Here is a 13,068-nt window from a genome sequence, read left to right on the forward strand (position 1 = left end):
TCTGCCTCTGACCCTATTAAAGGGGCTGTGCAACTGGCTTACTAGTGCTCTTCCATGCCGTCCCTAGGAGGGGTGCGTCACTTGTCGTGGAAATTCATACTGAGAGAGACTGCCATTTCTTCAAACAATCATCTTTATTTCAAATTGCTTAATTAATGCAATAATGAGGCTGGTCGACCCCACACCCTTGAGTGTTGGACCGAGTAACCTAACCTTTACACAAATGCCGAGTACTATATATAGCTGACACTAAAATCGCTTTGTCATGGTTGGTTCAGCCCCTCTTATGCAGACCAAGAGGAATCATAAGCCAGTCTGGGTTCATCCGGTCGTTATCTGCAAAGGGTTGTTGTCTTAACCCCACCCTGGCTTAGTTTCCCAGTTGCAAGGATGATTTTGAGACAATGAGGGATTGTTCTACTCCTAAGCTATCTCTAGTAAAACACATTCTTGTCTACAGTATGTAATGCAGTCTTGAACTCATTTGTCAGCTCTAGCCATCTCTAGTGACCATACGCCCAGATTAGCTGCAGGGAACTAGAGTGGAGACCATAAAAACACAGACACTAGTAGGACAGAAATGTCTTACTACGAGTGGGTTGAGTCACTGACCTGATCTTCCTGTCCGTTTTTGAGCCCCCTTGGACTTGTTTCGGTGGAGGAAATCCTTGTGGGCTATACTCAGCTTTGTTTCAGGGTAGTAAGTTGGTGGTCTGTTGATATACCTATAGTGGTGTGGGGGCTGTGGGGTTAAATTCTGCCTGGTTGGCCCTGTCCGTGGGTTCAACTGTTCTGCCTGCGGCTATGGAACCCTGACCTGTTCACCGGACATGCTACCTTGTCCCGGACCTGCTGTTTTCGACTCTCTCTCTCTCTACCGTACATGCTATCTCAACCTCTGAATGCTCGACTACGAAAAGCTAACTGACATTTACACCTGAGGTACTGACCTGTTGCACCCTCTACAACCACTGTGATTATTATTTGACCCTGCTGGTCATCTATGAACGTTTGAACATCTTGAAGAACAATCTTAATGACCATGTACTCTTATAATCTCCACCTGGCAAAGCCAGAAGAGGACTGGCCACCCCTCGGAGCCTGGTTCCTCACTAGGTTTCTTCCTAGGGTCCTGCCTTTCTAGGGAGTTTTTCCTAGCCACCGTGCTTCCACATATCCAATGCTTGCTCTTTGGGGTTTTAGGCTGGGTTTCTGCATAGCACGTTGTGACATCTGCTGATGTAAAAAGGGCTTTATAAATACATTTGATTGATTGATTGATTGATAATGGCACAGCATTTCATAAACATTATTGTGGGAAAGTTGATATGTTTCAGTTTTCTGCCATATGACTGGTTTCACATTTGTCTCCAGTGATCAAAAGATAAAATAGATCTAAAAAAGTAATTTATATTCACAATCCCCTTATGCAAATTAATTACTCAACAGTTTGTATTAATTTGTAAATTACAGTGCATTGAGAATGGTGGTATTTCTATCAGGAAAAATAAAGTACATGCTTTTCCAATTGGGACCGGTAGATTTGCTAGAACTTATTAATGGTTTCCTCGCGCGTAAATATGGTGGAATTATTAGGGAATTAAAAGGCTCTGCATGGTCAAACTGACTTCTGCATTGGCCGTGCAGCATTTATGGTGATATGGCCTCTGCAGAAGTCAGGGCATTCATACTTCTTGCGTTTCACAGAGCAGTGCAGAGCTGTTGGGCAGAGATCTTGTCAAGGAAGTGAGTTTGTGTTTATATAGGACTTCCTGCCCCCACCTACCGTCAACCAATCATGTCAATGCGGAGCTATATGGAGCCCTCCGCATTGTTACAAAAATTGGGAGGTGCATGACAATAAAGTACCAAGCTCAATTTGGCCTCTGCATGCCTCCGGTGGCTCCACAATTGTGTCACACCTTCCATATGGAGCTTTCGGACACATTTTCGGTTTCAAGCATACAGTGCATTCGGAAAGTATTCAGACCCCTTGACTTTTTCCACATTTTGTTACATTATATCCATATTCTAAAATGTATTAAATAGTTAATCTACTCACAATACCCCAGAATGACAAAGCAAAAAAGGTTTTTAGAAAATGTTGCTAATTTAGAAATAAAAAATAATAATAAATGAAATATTACATTTACATAACTATTCCGACCCTTTACTCAGGACTTTGTTGAATCACCTTTGGCAGTGATTACGGCCTCGAGAATTCTTGGGCATGACGCTACAATTCTGGCATACCTGTATTTGGGGAGTTTCTCCCATTCTTCTCTGCAGATTTTCTCAAGCTATGTCAGGTTGGATGGGGAGCATCACTGCACAGCTATTTTCAGGTCTCTCCAGAGATGTTCGATTGGGTTCAAGTCACGGCTCTGGCTGGACCACTCAATGACATTGAGACTTGTTCCAAATCCACTCCTGCGTTGTCTTGGCTTAGGGTCGTTGTCCTTTTGGAAGGTGAACATTTGCCCCATTCCGAGGTCCTGAGCACTCTGGAGCAGATTTTTATCAAGGATCTCTCTGTACTTTGCTCTGTTCATCTTCCCCTTGATCCTGACTAGTCTCTCAGTCCCTGCTGCTGAAAAACATCCCCACAGCATGATGCTCCCATCAGCATGCTTCACCGTAGGGATTGTTCCAGGTTTCCTCCAGACATGACGCTTGGCATTCAGGCCAAAGAGTTCAATCTTGGCTTCATCAGACCAGAGAATCTTGTTCCTCATGGCCTGAGAGTCATTTAGGTGCCTTTTGGCAAACTCCAAGTGGACTGTCATGTGCCTTTTATTGAGGAGTGGCTTAAGTCTGGCCACTCTACCATAAAGGCCTGATTGGTGGAGTGCTGCAGAGATGCTTGTCCTTCTGGAAGGTTCTCTCATCTCCACAGAGGAACTCTGGAGCTCTGTCAGAGTGACCATCGGGTTCTTGGTCACCTCCCTGATCAAGGCCCTTCTCCCACCATTGCTCAGTTTGGCCGGGCGGTCAGCTCTAGGAAGAGTCTTGGTGGTTCCAAACTTCTTCTATTTAAGAATGATGGAGGCCACTGTGTTCTTGGGGACCTTCAATTCTGCAGAAATGCTTTGGTACTCTTCTTTAGATCTGTGCCTCAACACAATCCTGTCTCTGATCTCTATGGACAATTCCTTCAACCTCATGGCTTGGTTTTTGCTTTGACATGCATTGTCAACTGTGGGACCTTATATAGACTGGTGTGTGTCTTTCCAAATCATGTCCAATCAATTGAATTTGCCACAGGTGCACTCCAATCAAGTTGTAGAAACATCTTAAGGATGATCAATGGAAACAGGATGCACCTGAGCTCAATTTTGAGTCTCATAGCAAAGGGTCTGAATACTTTTGTCAATAAGTTATTTGTGTTTTTTAAATTTTTAATACATTTCCAAACATTTCTTAAAACCTGTTTTGCTTTGTCATTAATGGGGTATTGTGTGCAGATTGAGGATTGTTATTTTTTAATATCACTTTTAGAATAAGGCTTTAACGTAACAAAATGTGGAAAAAGGGAAAAAGGGGTCTGAATACTTTCCGGATGTACTGTAAATGGGCTTTTAATTGGATTAAAGTGAAGGTCAGAATACGTTGTATCTTTAGACACACCTCCACCACACCTTCATTTATTTGCGCTCCAACTCAAACGGTTAGTGGGTGAATAGCATGCTATTCTCATACTAAAGTTCAAAGTCAGAATAAGCATAGAGAAAAAGTGCTTAAAAAGGCAATTATGTTCTATAGGGAGTAAGTTATGTGGTCTTGCCATATCTTGTCAATTAGAGCTTACTTAACCCTCTGCATAGTTTCACTCTGAGGTGGGTTATTCCACGAATTGAGGCCCTTTAGCATCCCTTTCATATTTTAAGTAGAAATTGTTCACCAATATTGGATTTTAAAAGCCTGATATATTAAATGAAGTGTACTTTAATATAGACCACATAAAAATATGCACTCTCTCTGACTTCTCAGATGATTTTATCCCACTTTAAACCAAACTTTCTCCAGGTTTTCACCATCCTTGTAAAGCCCTAGTTACTTTGTTGCTTTGAGAATATTATTCCTGATGATTGTTAATGATTTCATGTGATTAGTGATTCAAGGGGGGGAAACCTATCCCTCAACTTAAGGTCAACCCTCTCTTTTAATTTGGTGAACCTATTCCTTTTTAAATCTATTTTTCAAAATGAACATTGAACATCTAATAGTCAAATCATATTGTAAAAGCAAGTGAACTGGTTCTACTCTTTTTGGCCACTTTCTAGTGCAAAACTGAGTGGGTCGAGCGTAACACCTCAACAATGTTACCCATAGACAGGCTAGAAATGTTTTAACAATTACATTTTTTTTATGCTTTTGTATATCAAATCAAGTTTATTTTATATAGCCCTTCGTACATCAGCAAATATCTTGAAGTGCTGTACAGAAACCCAGCCTAAAACCCCAAACAGCAAGCAATGCAGGTGTAGAAGCAGGTATAGCTTGCATTTAATTGCCCTTCCCTGTTGCACACTACAACCGTCCATTCCCCCTGTCATGAGGAGATTTATGGCCAATTTAAGATTAAATCATCAACCCAGTTACTTAATTTGGTACCTAAAAGGCACTTACTTTACTATAGTCTGTTTTTTATTTAACATCTTGAGATGGGAAAACGTGTTTTTTATTAAGTTGAATGTGCTGGTCATGACAGAATGAAAATTAGGTGAATGTTTTATTCCCCAAAAAGTTACACAAAAAGGGACTCTTGTGAAACTACCCAAGTGAGCTATATCAAGTGTTGTCTTTGTTGAAATCCGACTTTCTGATTTTTTTTTTAGGTGTACTTATTTTCCACTGGAAATCACTAAAGATTTGGACAATATCATTTTCTCATGTTTGTGCTAAATGCTTGTTGTTTTTTTGTCTCTGTTGTTTATTCTCTTGCAGTGTGGCTTGTCTGTCTTTGTTCTTTTATCTTTTGCAATTGGCAACACATATTTGTCCGCATCCTCCGAGGCCCACTCAGACTGTGATTTCAGTTTACACCTTGACCAAACTGGCTCCGTGCATGCATCCTCCATCATGCACATGTTGATTTTGTCTATTCCCTCCAGATGCATTCATGACACGCCGGTTAAAATAGCAAAACCAACTGTGAACCAACTATATTAATTTGGGGACAGGTCAAAACACAGATGAACCATTAATGGACATTTCTAGCTTGCTGTTGCTAGGTAATTTGTCTTGTTAGATAATCATTGGGTTGTTATTTTACCTGAAATGCAATTGGTTCTTTTTTAGCTGGATCTTTGTAGAATTTTGACCCATTTTGTGTCATATAAAATCGGATTTTTTCTAATCTGACTGAATCTGAATAATTTAATCCACAGATAAAGGGGAAACCTAGAATATTTTTAGTTAGTTCCCTTTTATTAATCTCTCATCTTCCGTATTTCTCTTCTTCTTCTGTGGATTCTATATGGCAGTTGGCAACCAACTTTAAGTTGCATTACAGCCACCAAATGGACTGGAGTGTGTGCCTTGTTCATTTTTCAATCACCCATGTGGTTTAGTATTCTCCTAAAAAAACAATGAGTAGATGGGAGAGGCTGACTTTCAGCGTGTCAAGCGTCCGAAATAGCACATGGCCACTCAACGTAGCCGGTTTAGTTAATGAAAAATGTAGTTATGTTTCACCATAGAGTAGCAGGCAGCACTCTAAACACTGACCAAACACCAAAACACTTCTACTTATGTGGAGGCTCGCTGAATAGCCTCGTAGCTCTCTCTGAGGAGAACGGTGGAAGAGTTTGTTTCCTCTCCCTCTGAAGCCTTCAAATCCTGCTCCGCTAGCGGGCTGCTCCCTCTACCTTTATCGTTGTCAAGATAATTTCCCTCTCCCACCTCTGTGTCTCTCTTTCCGGCTGCCGCTAGAGAACCAGGAAGTAAAGAGAAAAGGGGGGAGAAAAGAAATACCCAGCAGCTGAGGAAAACAAGGAAGTGAATGCAGCCAGAGCTTCAGCTGTGAAGTGAAAGTAGAGCAGGCTAGAGCACAACAGACCAGGGCAGTTGGCATAAGGAAGTGCTAGCTAGCTAACGTCAACACTGGTAGTGCTCTCCCCAGCAGAGAGTGAAACGAAGAGCGACAGAAAGAGAACGAGACTGCAGAGCCTGCCTCACAGAAATACCAGCAGTGAGTACCCATTTGAACCGAGCTGCACACTGGTAGGCCCCACAGGGGAAAAGTGAGTGTGTGAATGAGTCAGAACTGGATTTAGCAGAGGGGAGAAGAGGGGGATTTTGTTTGCAGCGTAGCCCGGTTTGTGCTGGTTGTTTGTGTCAGGAAGGAGAGAGAATACCCGAGCAGTGTTCAGGAGGGATAGGCCCCAACATAGAGAGGATAACTTTAGAGAAAGCAAAAGAGCGGGTTTGAATTTAGTTTAGGCCCTGCTGTGTATAATCGTAAATATTACTACGGACCTACAATACCAGCCTTTGTCTCATAAACTATCACTGTATTCCAAAATGCATACTTGTGTTCTATCTAGAGCGTATAGCGAGTACGTAAGCCAACTGTCATTTTTCAAGTGCGACGCCAAACATAAGAACGCAAAAAGGCAAGTATGTACTTAGTTTACCGGAAGTTCTATAAGCGAAAAGTCTGGAAAACGAAGCACGCATGGGTGCATATTTTTTTCGTTCGCCGGGGAGGATATCCCATAACACCTTGCGACACAGCGAAACTTTTGAATTAACGGGGTCTGAGGTCCCTGTTTGGAAGAAAATGTTCCAGAGGAATAAGGAATAACTTTGTAAAATGTAAGTATTAAGTTTATTGATTCACCATATTTTGTTATAATGTTGAACGAATTACTTTCATATAAATGTTTTATTCAAATGTTGAGTCACTGCGGCGACTGGTTTGGAGGCAAGACATTTTAACATCTGATAAAAAAAACTGCAGGAAATGCAGCTAACGGTGTTCTGTTCGATCTTGGCTTGCTAGCCAGGCAAGTTATTTGTGCATTCTTAAATGATCAGTAAATACATGCATGTAGTACGTTTACCTAACGTTAGCTAACTTTCTTCTTGTCACTTTCCCCTCCCCTCTTGTTTCACCATTGCATATAATGAAATTAACGTTTTAAAACTTCAAACGTGATCAAGCCTATGAATATGAAAAACCATTGCACATTAACAAAGCTAGTTGTGGTTCTCAGCAGCTTCAACCAGCATTTTAAATTTGAGCAGTGAGGTTAATTTAACCTCCCTTGGCTTTATGTTTCTGCTCTGTTTTCCTCAGGTTGATGCACATCCCACCCATCACCCAGACACATGTGAAGAACTTGAGAACCTTCTGTCCACCAGGAAAATCACCCTATGGAGTTTAGTCAGGAACTTATTCAGCAGTGTGCAATGTCACTATGTTAGCAGTGGATACACACTGTATTCTCCATCATGCAAAAATGTCAGCTCATTGTACCATATGAAGCTCATTCTAAAATACAGATGTGGATGTTTTCTGCCCCAGGGTACTGTACTGTGTGCACATTTTATTACTGCCCAGCAAAAACCATGTTCAACTATTTGACTACAATTTAGACCACAATTAGTTGAATGAGGTGTTGGTGAAAGGTTGGAACAAAAACCTATAAACTCCTATCCTGTGCATTAAAAAACTTGTGGCTGTTGTGAAGAAATGTGCCCTCATGTCCTGAACAAGCTTTTGAATGTTAATCTCCTTGATGTCTCTCTTGGGGTTGATTAAAGGGTTATGCTACTGAGCCATTTCCTTTTTGTTGGTATTTATTTGATTTCTTATTGTTACTTTGTCAAGAATGAACCGGCACGTAAACATTTCTTTGGACCATGTGTATCCTGTTGTATTCATACTGTACACAGATACAGGAAAACAACGGTTCATATTTTATAAGAAATAACCGGTGTTGATGTCTCCACACAATTCTGGTTTTGAGGCATGGGCATCTGGGGACTGCAGTTCATCTGTCTAATCCCCTGCAAGGAGAGAGAAAGGCATGAATAATACTTGGTGTATTCATTTAATATATATTCCTGTTTGATATGTATGCATATAATTCAATTGGACATGTTCTCCTTTATAATATGCCAGTGTTTGTTTTGTATCCAATACATTTAGTTTACATTAAGATGAAGTAGTCTAGACCTAATCTAGTTGTATTGAATCAGATTGCCTATCAATGCATAGGGTGAATATCAAACCAAGCTGTCTTGAACATCGGTGTAATTTAATAATATGCATGGTTGTTGTATGAATTTCTCACAATGTAAGCCTGCTCGTTGGAAATAAAACACCAGCAGTCCTAATGTAATGCAATATCAGATTTACACTGAAACACCACTATTCTGGCTATGTATCATTCTTAAACAGTAAGCAAAATAGCTTTATTAACTATTTCATTTTTGTTGTTGCTTCAGTCGTAGTACAATGCATGAAAGCTTACCTGTCATACGTCCACAATGATGTAGCAGCAGACCAAGCAATTCTGGTTGGTTTCAGCTTAATTTAGTGACAGAGTACTGAGAGAATCGATTCTGCTCCTTTTTTACTTAGTATTTGTGTTAAATATTTCCATTCTGGGATAGTCCTTCACTGAATTGGTAGCACTCGTGGCTAACACTACTACATTGGGTATGTTGTAAATGGATGTAGATAGCTACACTACATGACTAAAAGTATGTGGACACCTGCTCATCAAACATCTCATTCCAAAACCATTGGCATTATTATGGAATTGGTCCCCCTTTGCTGCTATAACAGCCTTCACTCTTCTGGGAAGGCTTCCCACTAGATATTGGAATATTGCTGTGGGGGCTTTCATTCAGCCACAACCGCATTCATGAGGTCGGGCACTGATGTTGGACGATTAGGCCTGGCTCACAGTCGGCGTTCCAATTCATCCCAAAGGTGTTCGATGGGGTTGAGGTCAAGGCTCTGTGCGGGCCAGTCTAGTTCTTCCACACCAATCTCCACAAACCATTTCTGTATGGACTTCGCTTTGTGCACAGGGGCATTGTCATGCTGAAACAGGAAAGGGCCTTCCCCAAACTGTTGCCACAAAGTTGGAAGCACAGAATCGTCTAGAATGTCATTGTATGCTGTAGCGTTAAGATTTCCCTTTACTGGAACTAAGAGGCCTAGCCCAAACCATTAAAAACAGCCCCAGACCATGGAAATCCATTTTATTAAGATCCCAACAAACAGTTCATGTGCTGACGTTGTTTCAAGAGACAGTTTGGAACTCAGTAGTGAGTGTTGCATCTTAGGACAGACAATTTTTTTTCTTGCTACCCACTTCAGCACTCGGCGGTCCCGTTCTGTGAGCTTGTGTGGCCTGCGACTTTGCGGCTGTGCCATTGTTGCTCCGAGATGTTTCCACTTCACAATAAAAGCATGGCAGTTGACCGTGGCAGTTCTAGCAGCCAGAAATGTGATGATCTGACTTGTTGGAAAGGTGGCATGCTATGATGTTGAAAGTCACTGAGCTCTTCAGTAAGACAATACTACTGCCCCTGTTTGTGTGCTCGATTTTTGTACACCTGTCAGCAACGGGTGTGGCTGAAATGGCCAAATCCACAAATTTGAAGGGGGGTCCACATGCTTTTATGCTACACAATATATCTTTGTTGACGCCAGGTGCGTAATGATCTTTACTGTTTAGGTTAGAGGTCATGTCGAGGTACCTTTCAATTTTTGGGGATTTTAAGAGCTCTGCGTTCTCCCAATCTACACAATATGCTGTTTCAGGTGTTCTCGGAAGATCACCCTTGAAAGAACGGGAGAATGCAAGTGGGTATTTTGAACACAGACTATATGAAGGTGGACACATGGAGTGTGAACTGCCTGACCGTGAAGGGGCAGGGCATTCTACCTCACACGTTTATATCTTTTTTCTTGCTTTATTTATTTCTATTTATTTTATTTCACCTTTTATTTAACCAGTTAGGCAAGTTGAGAACAAGTTCTCATTTACAATTGTGACCTGGCCAAGATGAAGCAAAGCAGTTTGACACATACAACAACACAGAGTTACACAGAGTAAAACAAACATACAGTCAATAATACAGTAGAATATAAGTCTATATACAGTGTGAGTAAATGAGGTGAGATAAGGGAGGTAAAGGCAAAAAAAGGCCATGGTGGCGAAGTAAATACAATATAGCCAGTAAAACACTGGAATGGTTGTTTTGCAGTGGAAGAATGTGCAAAGTAGAAATAGAAACAATGGGGTGCAAAGGAGCTAAATAAATACAGTAGGGGAAGAGGTAGTTGTTTGGGCTAAATTATAGATGGGCTATGTACAGGTGCAGTAATATGTGAGCTGCTCTGACAGCTGGTGCTTAAAGCTAGTGAGGGAGATAAGTGTTTCCAGTTTCAGAGATTTTTGTAGTTCGTTCCAGTCATTGGCAACAGAGAACTGGAAGGAGAGGCGGCCAAAGGAGGAATTGGCTTTGGGGGTGACCAGAGAGATATACCTGCTGGAGTGTGTGCTACAGGTGGGTGTTGCTATGGTGACCAGCGAGCTGAGATAAGGTGGGGCTTTACCTAGCAGAGACTTGTAAATGACCTGGAGCCAGTGGGTTTGGCGATGAGTATGAAGCGAGGGCCAGCCAACGAGAGCGTACGGGTCGCAGTGGTGGGTAGTATATGGGGCTTTGGTGACAAAACGGATGGTACTGTGATAGACTGCATCCAATTTATTGAGTAGGGTAAATGACATCGCCGAAGTCGAGGATCGGTAGGATGGTCAGTTCTACGAGGGTATGTATGTCAGCATGAGTGAAGGATACTTTGTTGCGAAAAATGAAGCCAATTCTAGATTTAACTTTGGATTGGAGATGTTTGATGTGAGTCTGGAAGGAGAGTTTACAGTCTAACCAGACACCTAGGTATTTGTAGTTGTCCACATATTATAAGTCAGAACCGTCCAGAGTAGTGATGCTGGACGGGCGGGCAGGTGCAGGCAGCCATCGGTTGAATTTGGTGGAAATTTGTCCTTTGGTCTGGAGTCCAAATTGGAGATTTTTGGTTCCAACCGCCGTGTCTTTGTGAGACGCTGTGTAGGTGAACGGATGATCTCCACGTGTATTTCCCACCATAAAGCATGGAGGAGGTGTTATGGTGTAGGGGTGCTTTGTTGATGACACTGTCAGTGATTTATTTACAATTCAAGGCACACTTAAGCAGCATGGCTACCACAGCATTCTGCAGCGATACGCCATCCCATCTGGTTTGGGCTTAGTGGGAATATAATATTATTTTTCAACTGGACAATGACCCAACACACCTCCAGGCTGTTTAAGGGCTATCTGACCAAGAAGGTCGAGTGATGTAGTGCTTCCTCAGATGACCTTGCCTCCACAATCCCCCGACCTCAACCAAATTGAGATGGTTTGGGAGGAGTCAGCAAGTGCTCAGCATATGTGGGAATTCCTTCAAGACTGTTGGAAAAGCATTCCAGGTGAAGCTGGTTGAGAGAATGCCAAGAGTTTGCAAAGCTGTCATCAAGGCTATTTTGAAGAATCTCAAATATAAAATATATTTAGATGTAACACTTTTTTTGTTGTTGTTGGTTACTACATGATTCTGTTATTCCAGGCTGTTCTTTCATATTTTTGATGTCTTTGCTATTATTCTACATTGTAAAAATAAAGAAAAACCCTTGAATGAGTAGGTGTTCTAAAACTTTTGACCGGTAGTGTATATTTATATCAATTTTTTTTTTACTGCAACCGTCAACCACAGGAGCCCGCTCTGCTAATCATCAAATGGGAGGCCCTAAGCGAGCTTTGGATGGACCCCCCCCCCCCCCCAACACACACACACACCTCGGGCAAAACACTTTAGTCACCACTCTCTTGACGGCAGAGAGGAAGTTCACTTGCTGCAATTCTACACATTTTGCCATGGGGCATAGAGAAAATGTTGTAGTTTTAAAACGAATTACCTGCAATTCTACACATTTTGCCATGGGGCATAGAGAAAATGTTGTAGTTTTAAAACGAATTACCTGCAATTCTACACATTTTGCCATGGGGCATAGAGAAAATGTTGTAGTTTTAAAACGAATTACCTGCAATTCTACACATTTTGCCATAATTTATGCCATGTTAATTATATCTGAGTGAGAGTGAGTAACAAAATCAACGAGGGCCCCAGGGTATGTGCCCTTCGTGCCTAGTAGTTATTCGGCCATTATTAATAGTTTAGATATCTGGCTAGACTAATTTACCAATCAAAAAATTGTTAGCTGACATGGCTAATTTGAGTGACATAACAAGATAAAATCTGCTGAAACACAACAACATTTCAAAATTGCACCCTGTGTATCCTACTATTCTAATTCTCAACAGTAAATTGAGACCCCGACTGAGTATATAAAAATGTGTGTATATGCTCAGGTAAAACTATTTGGCTAGTCTATATTTCCATATTTAATATTCTTGAAGATCAAGGGGTATTGAATTAATTGGAATCACGGGAAATCTGACGGACTTAGATTTTTTTGTAACGATATAGCCTAATCGTATTATTATCTGTAGTAGAAAGCAATAGGTTATAAGAGGCCTACATAACCAACCCATAAAGTAAAATGCAACATCGATTTATGGCCAGCTATGTCAACTCTAACATTGGTTTATCCTGCAATAGATCTTTGTCATCTTCTAATAGCCTCTTAAGGGGAAAGTAACCCAAAGTAATCAAATTACTTTACTGAGTTTGGTTAATCAAAAATTACTTTGCCTATTACAATTTTGGACAGGTGACTGTAACGGATTACATTTTGAAAGTAACCTACCCAACCCAGTACAGTACCTGTGGCATCTTTTTGTTACTGTTGCTTAGGTGATGTACAGTAGGAGGATGTGTTTGTTAAAGGTGTAGATTACTGTTGTATTCTTAGAGAGAGATTGTCTGTCCCTCCCAAACACGGGATATGTCTAGAGGAGCTGACTAACATTCTGACTACATAACCTTTCTGCAGAGCTTGGTGTGAGTATGTTCCCTTGTCACCACTATTTATATAC

At 41.2% G+C, this 13,068-nt stretch overlaps 1 protein-coding gene across 5 annotated transcripts in view; it reads left to right on the top strand.

Moving 5' to 3' along the window:
• LOC129866920 (tripartite motif-containing protein 44-like) overlaps positions 1-13,068 on the top strand; it is a 91,020-nt gene that overhangs the window by 18,645 nt on the left and 59,307 nt on the right. Inside the window, exon 1 of one of the 5 annotated variants that reach the window (XR_008761551.1) lies at positions 5,860-6,193. The exons of 1 other annotated variant lie outside the window; for it this stretch is intronic. The gene's annotated coding sequence lies outside the window, so the exon portion shown is untranslated. Of the gene's footprint in view, positions 1-5,859; positions 6,194-13,068 lie in introns of those variants that run through there. 3 more of the 5 variants (XR_008761550.1, XM_055939951.1, XM_055939949.1) reach the window with 3 other exon arrangements.

The sequence above is a fragment of the Salvelinus fontinalis genome, chromosome 12, assembly GCF_029448725.1.
Source record: "Salvelinus fontinalis isolate EN_2023a chromosome 12, ASM2944872v1, whole genome shotgun sequence".
NCBI classification, from domain to species: Eukaryota; Metazoa; Chordata; class Actinopteri; order Salmoniformes; family Salmonidae; genus Salvelinus; species Salvelinus fontinalis.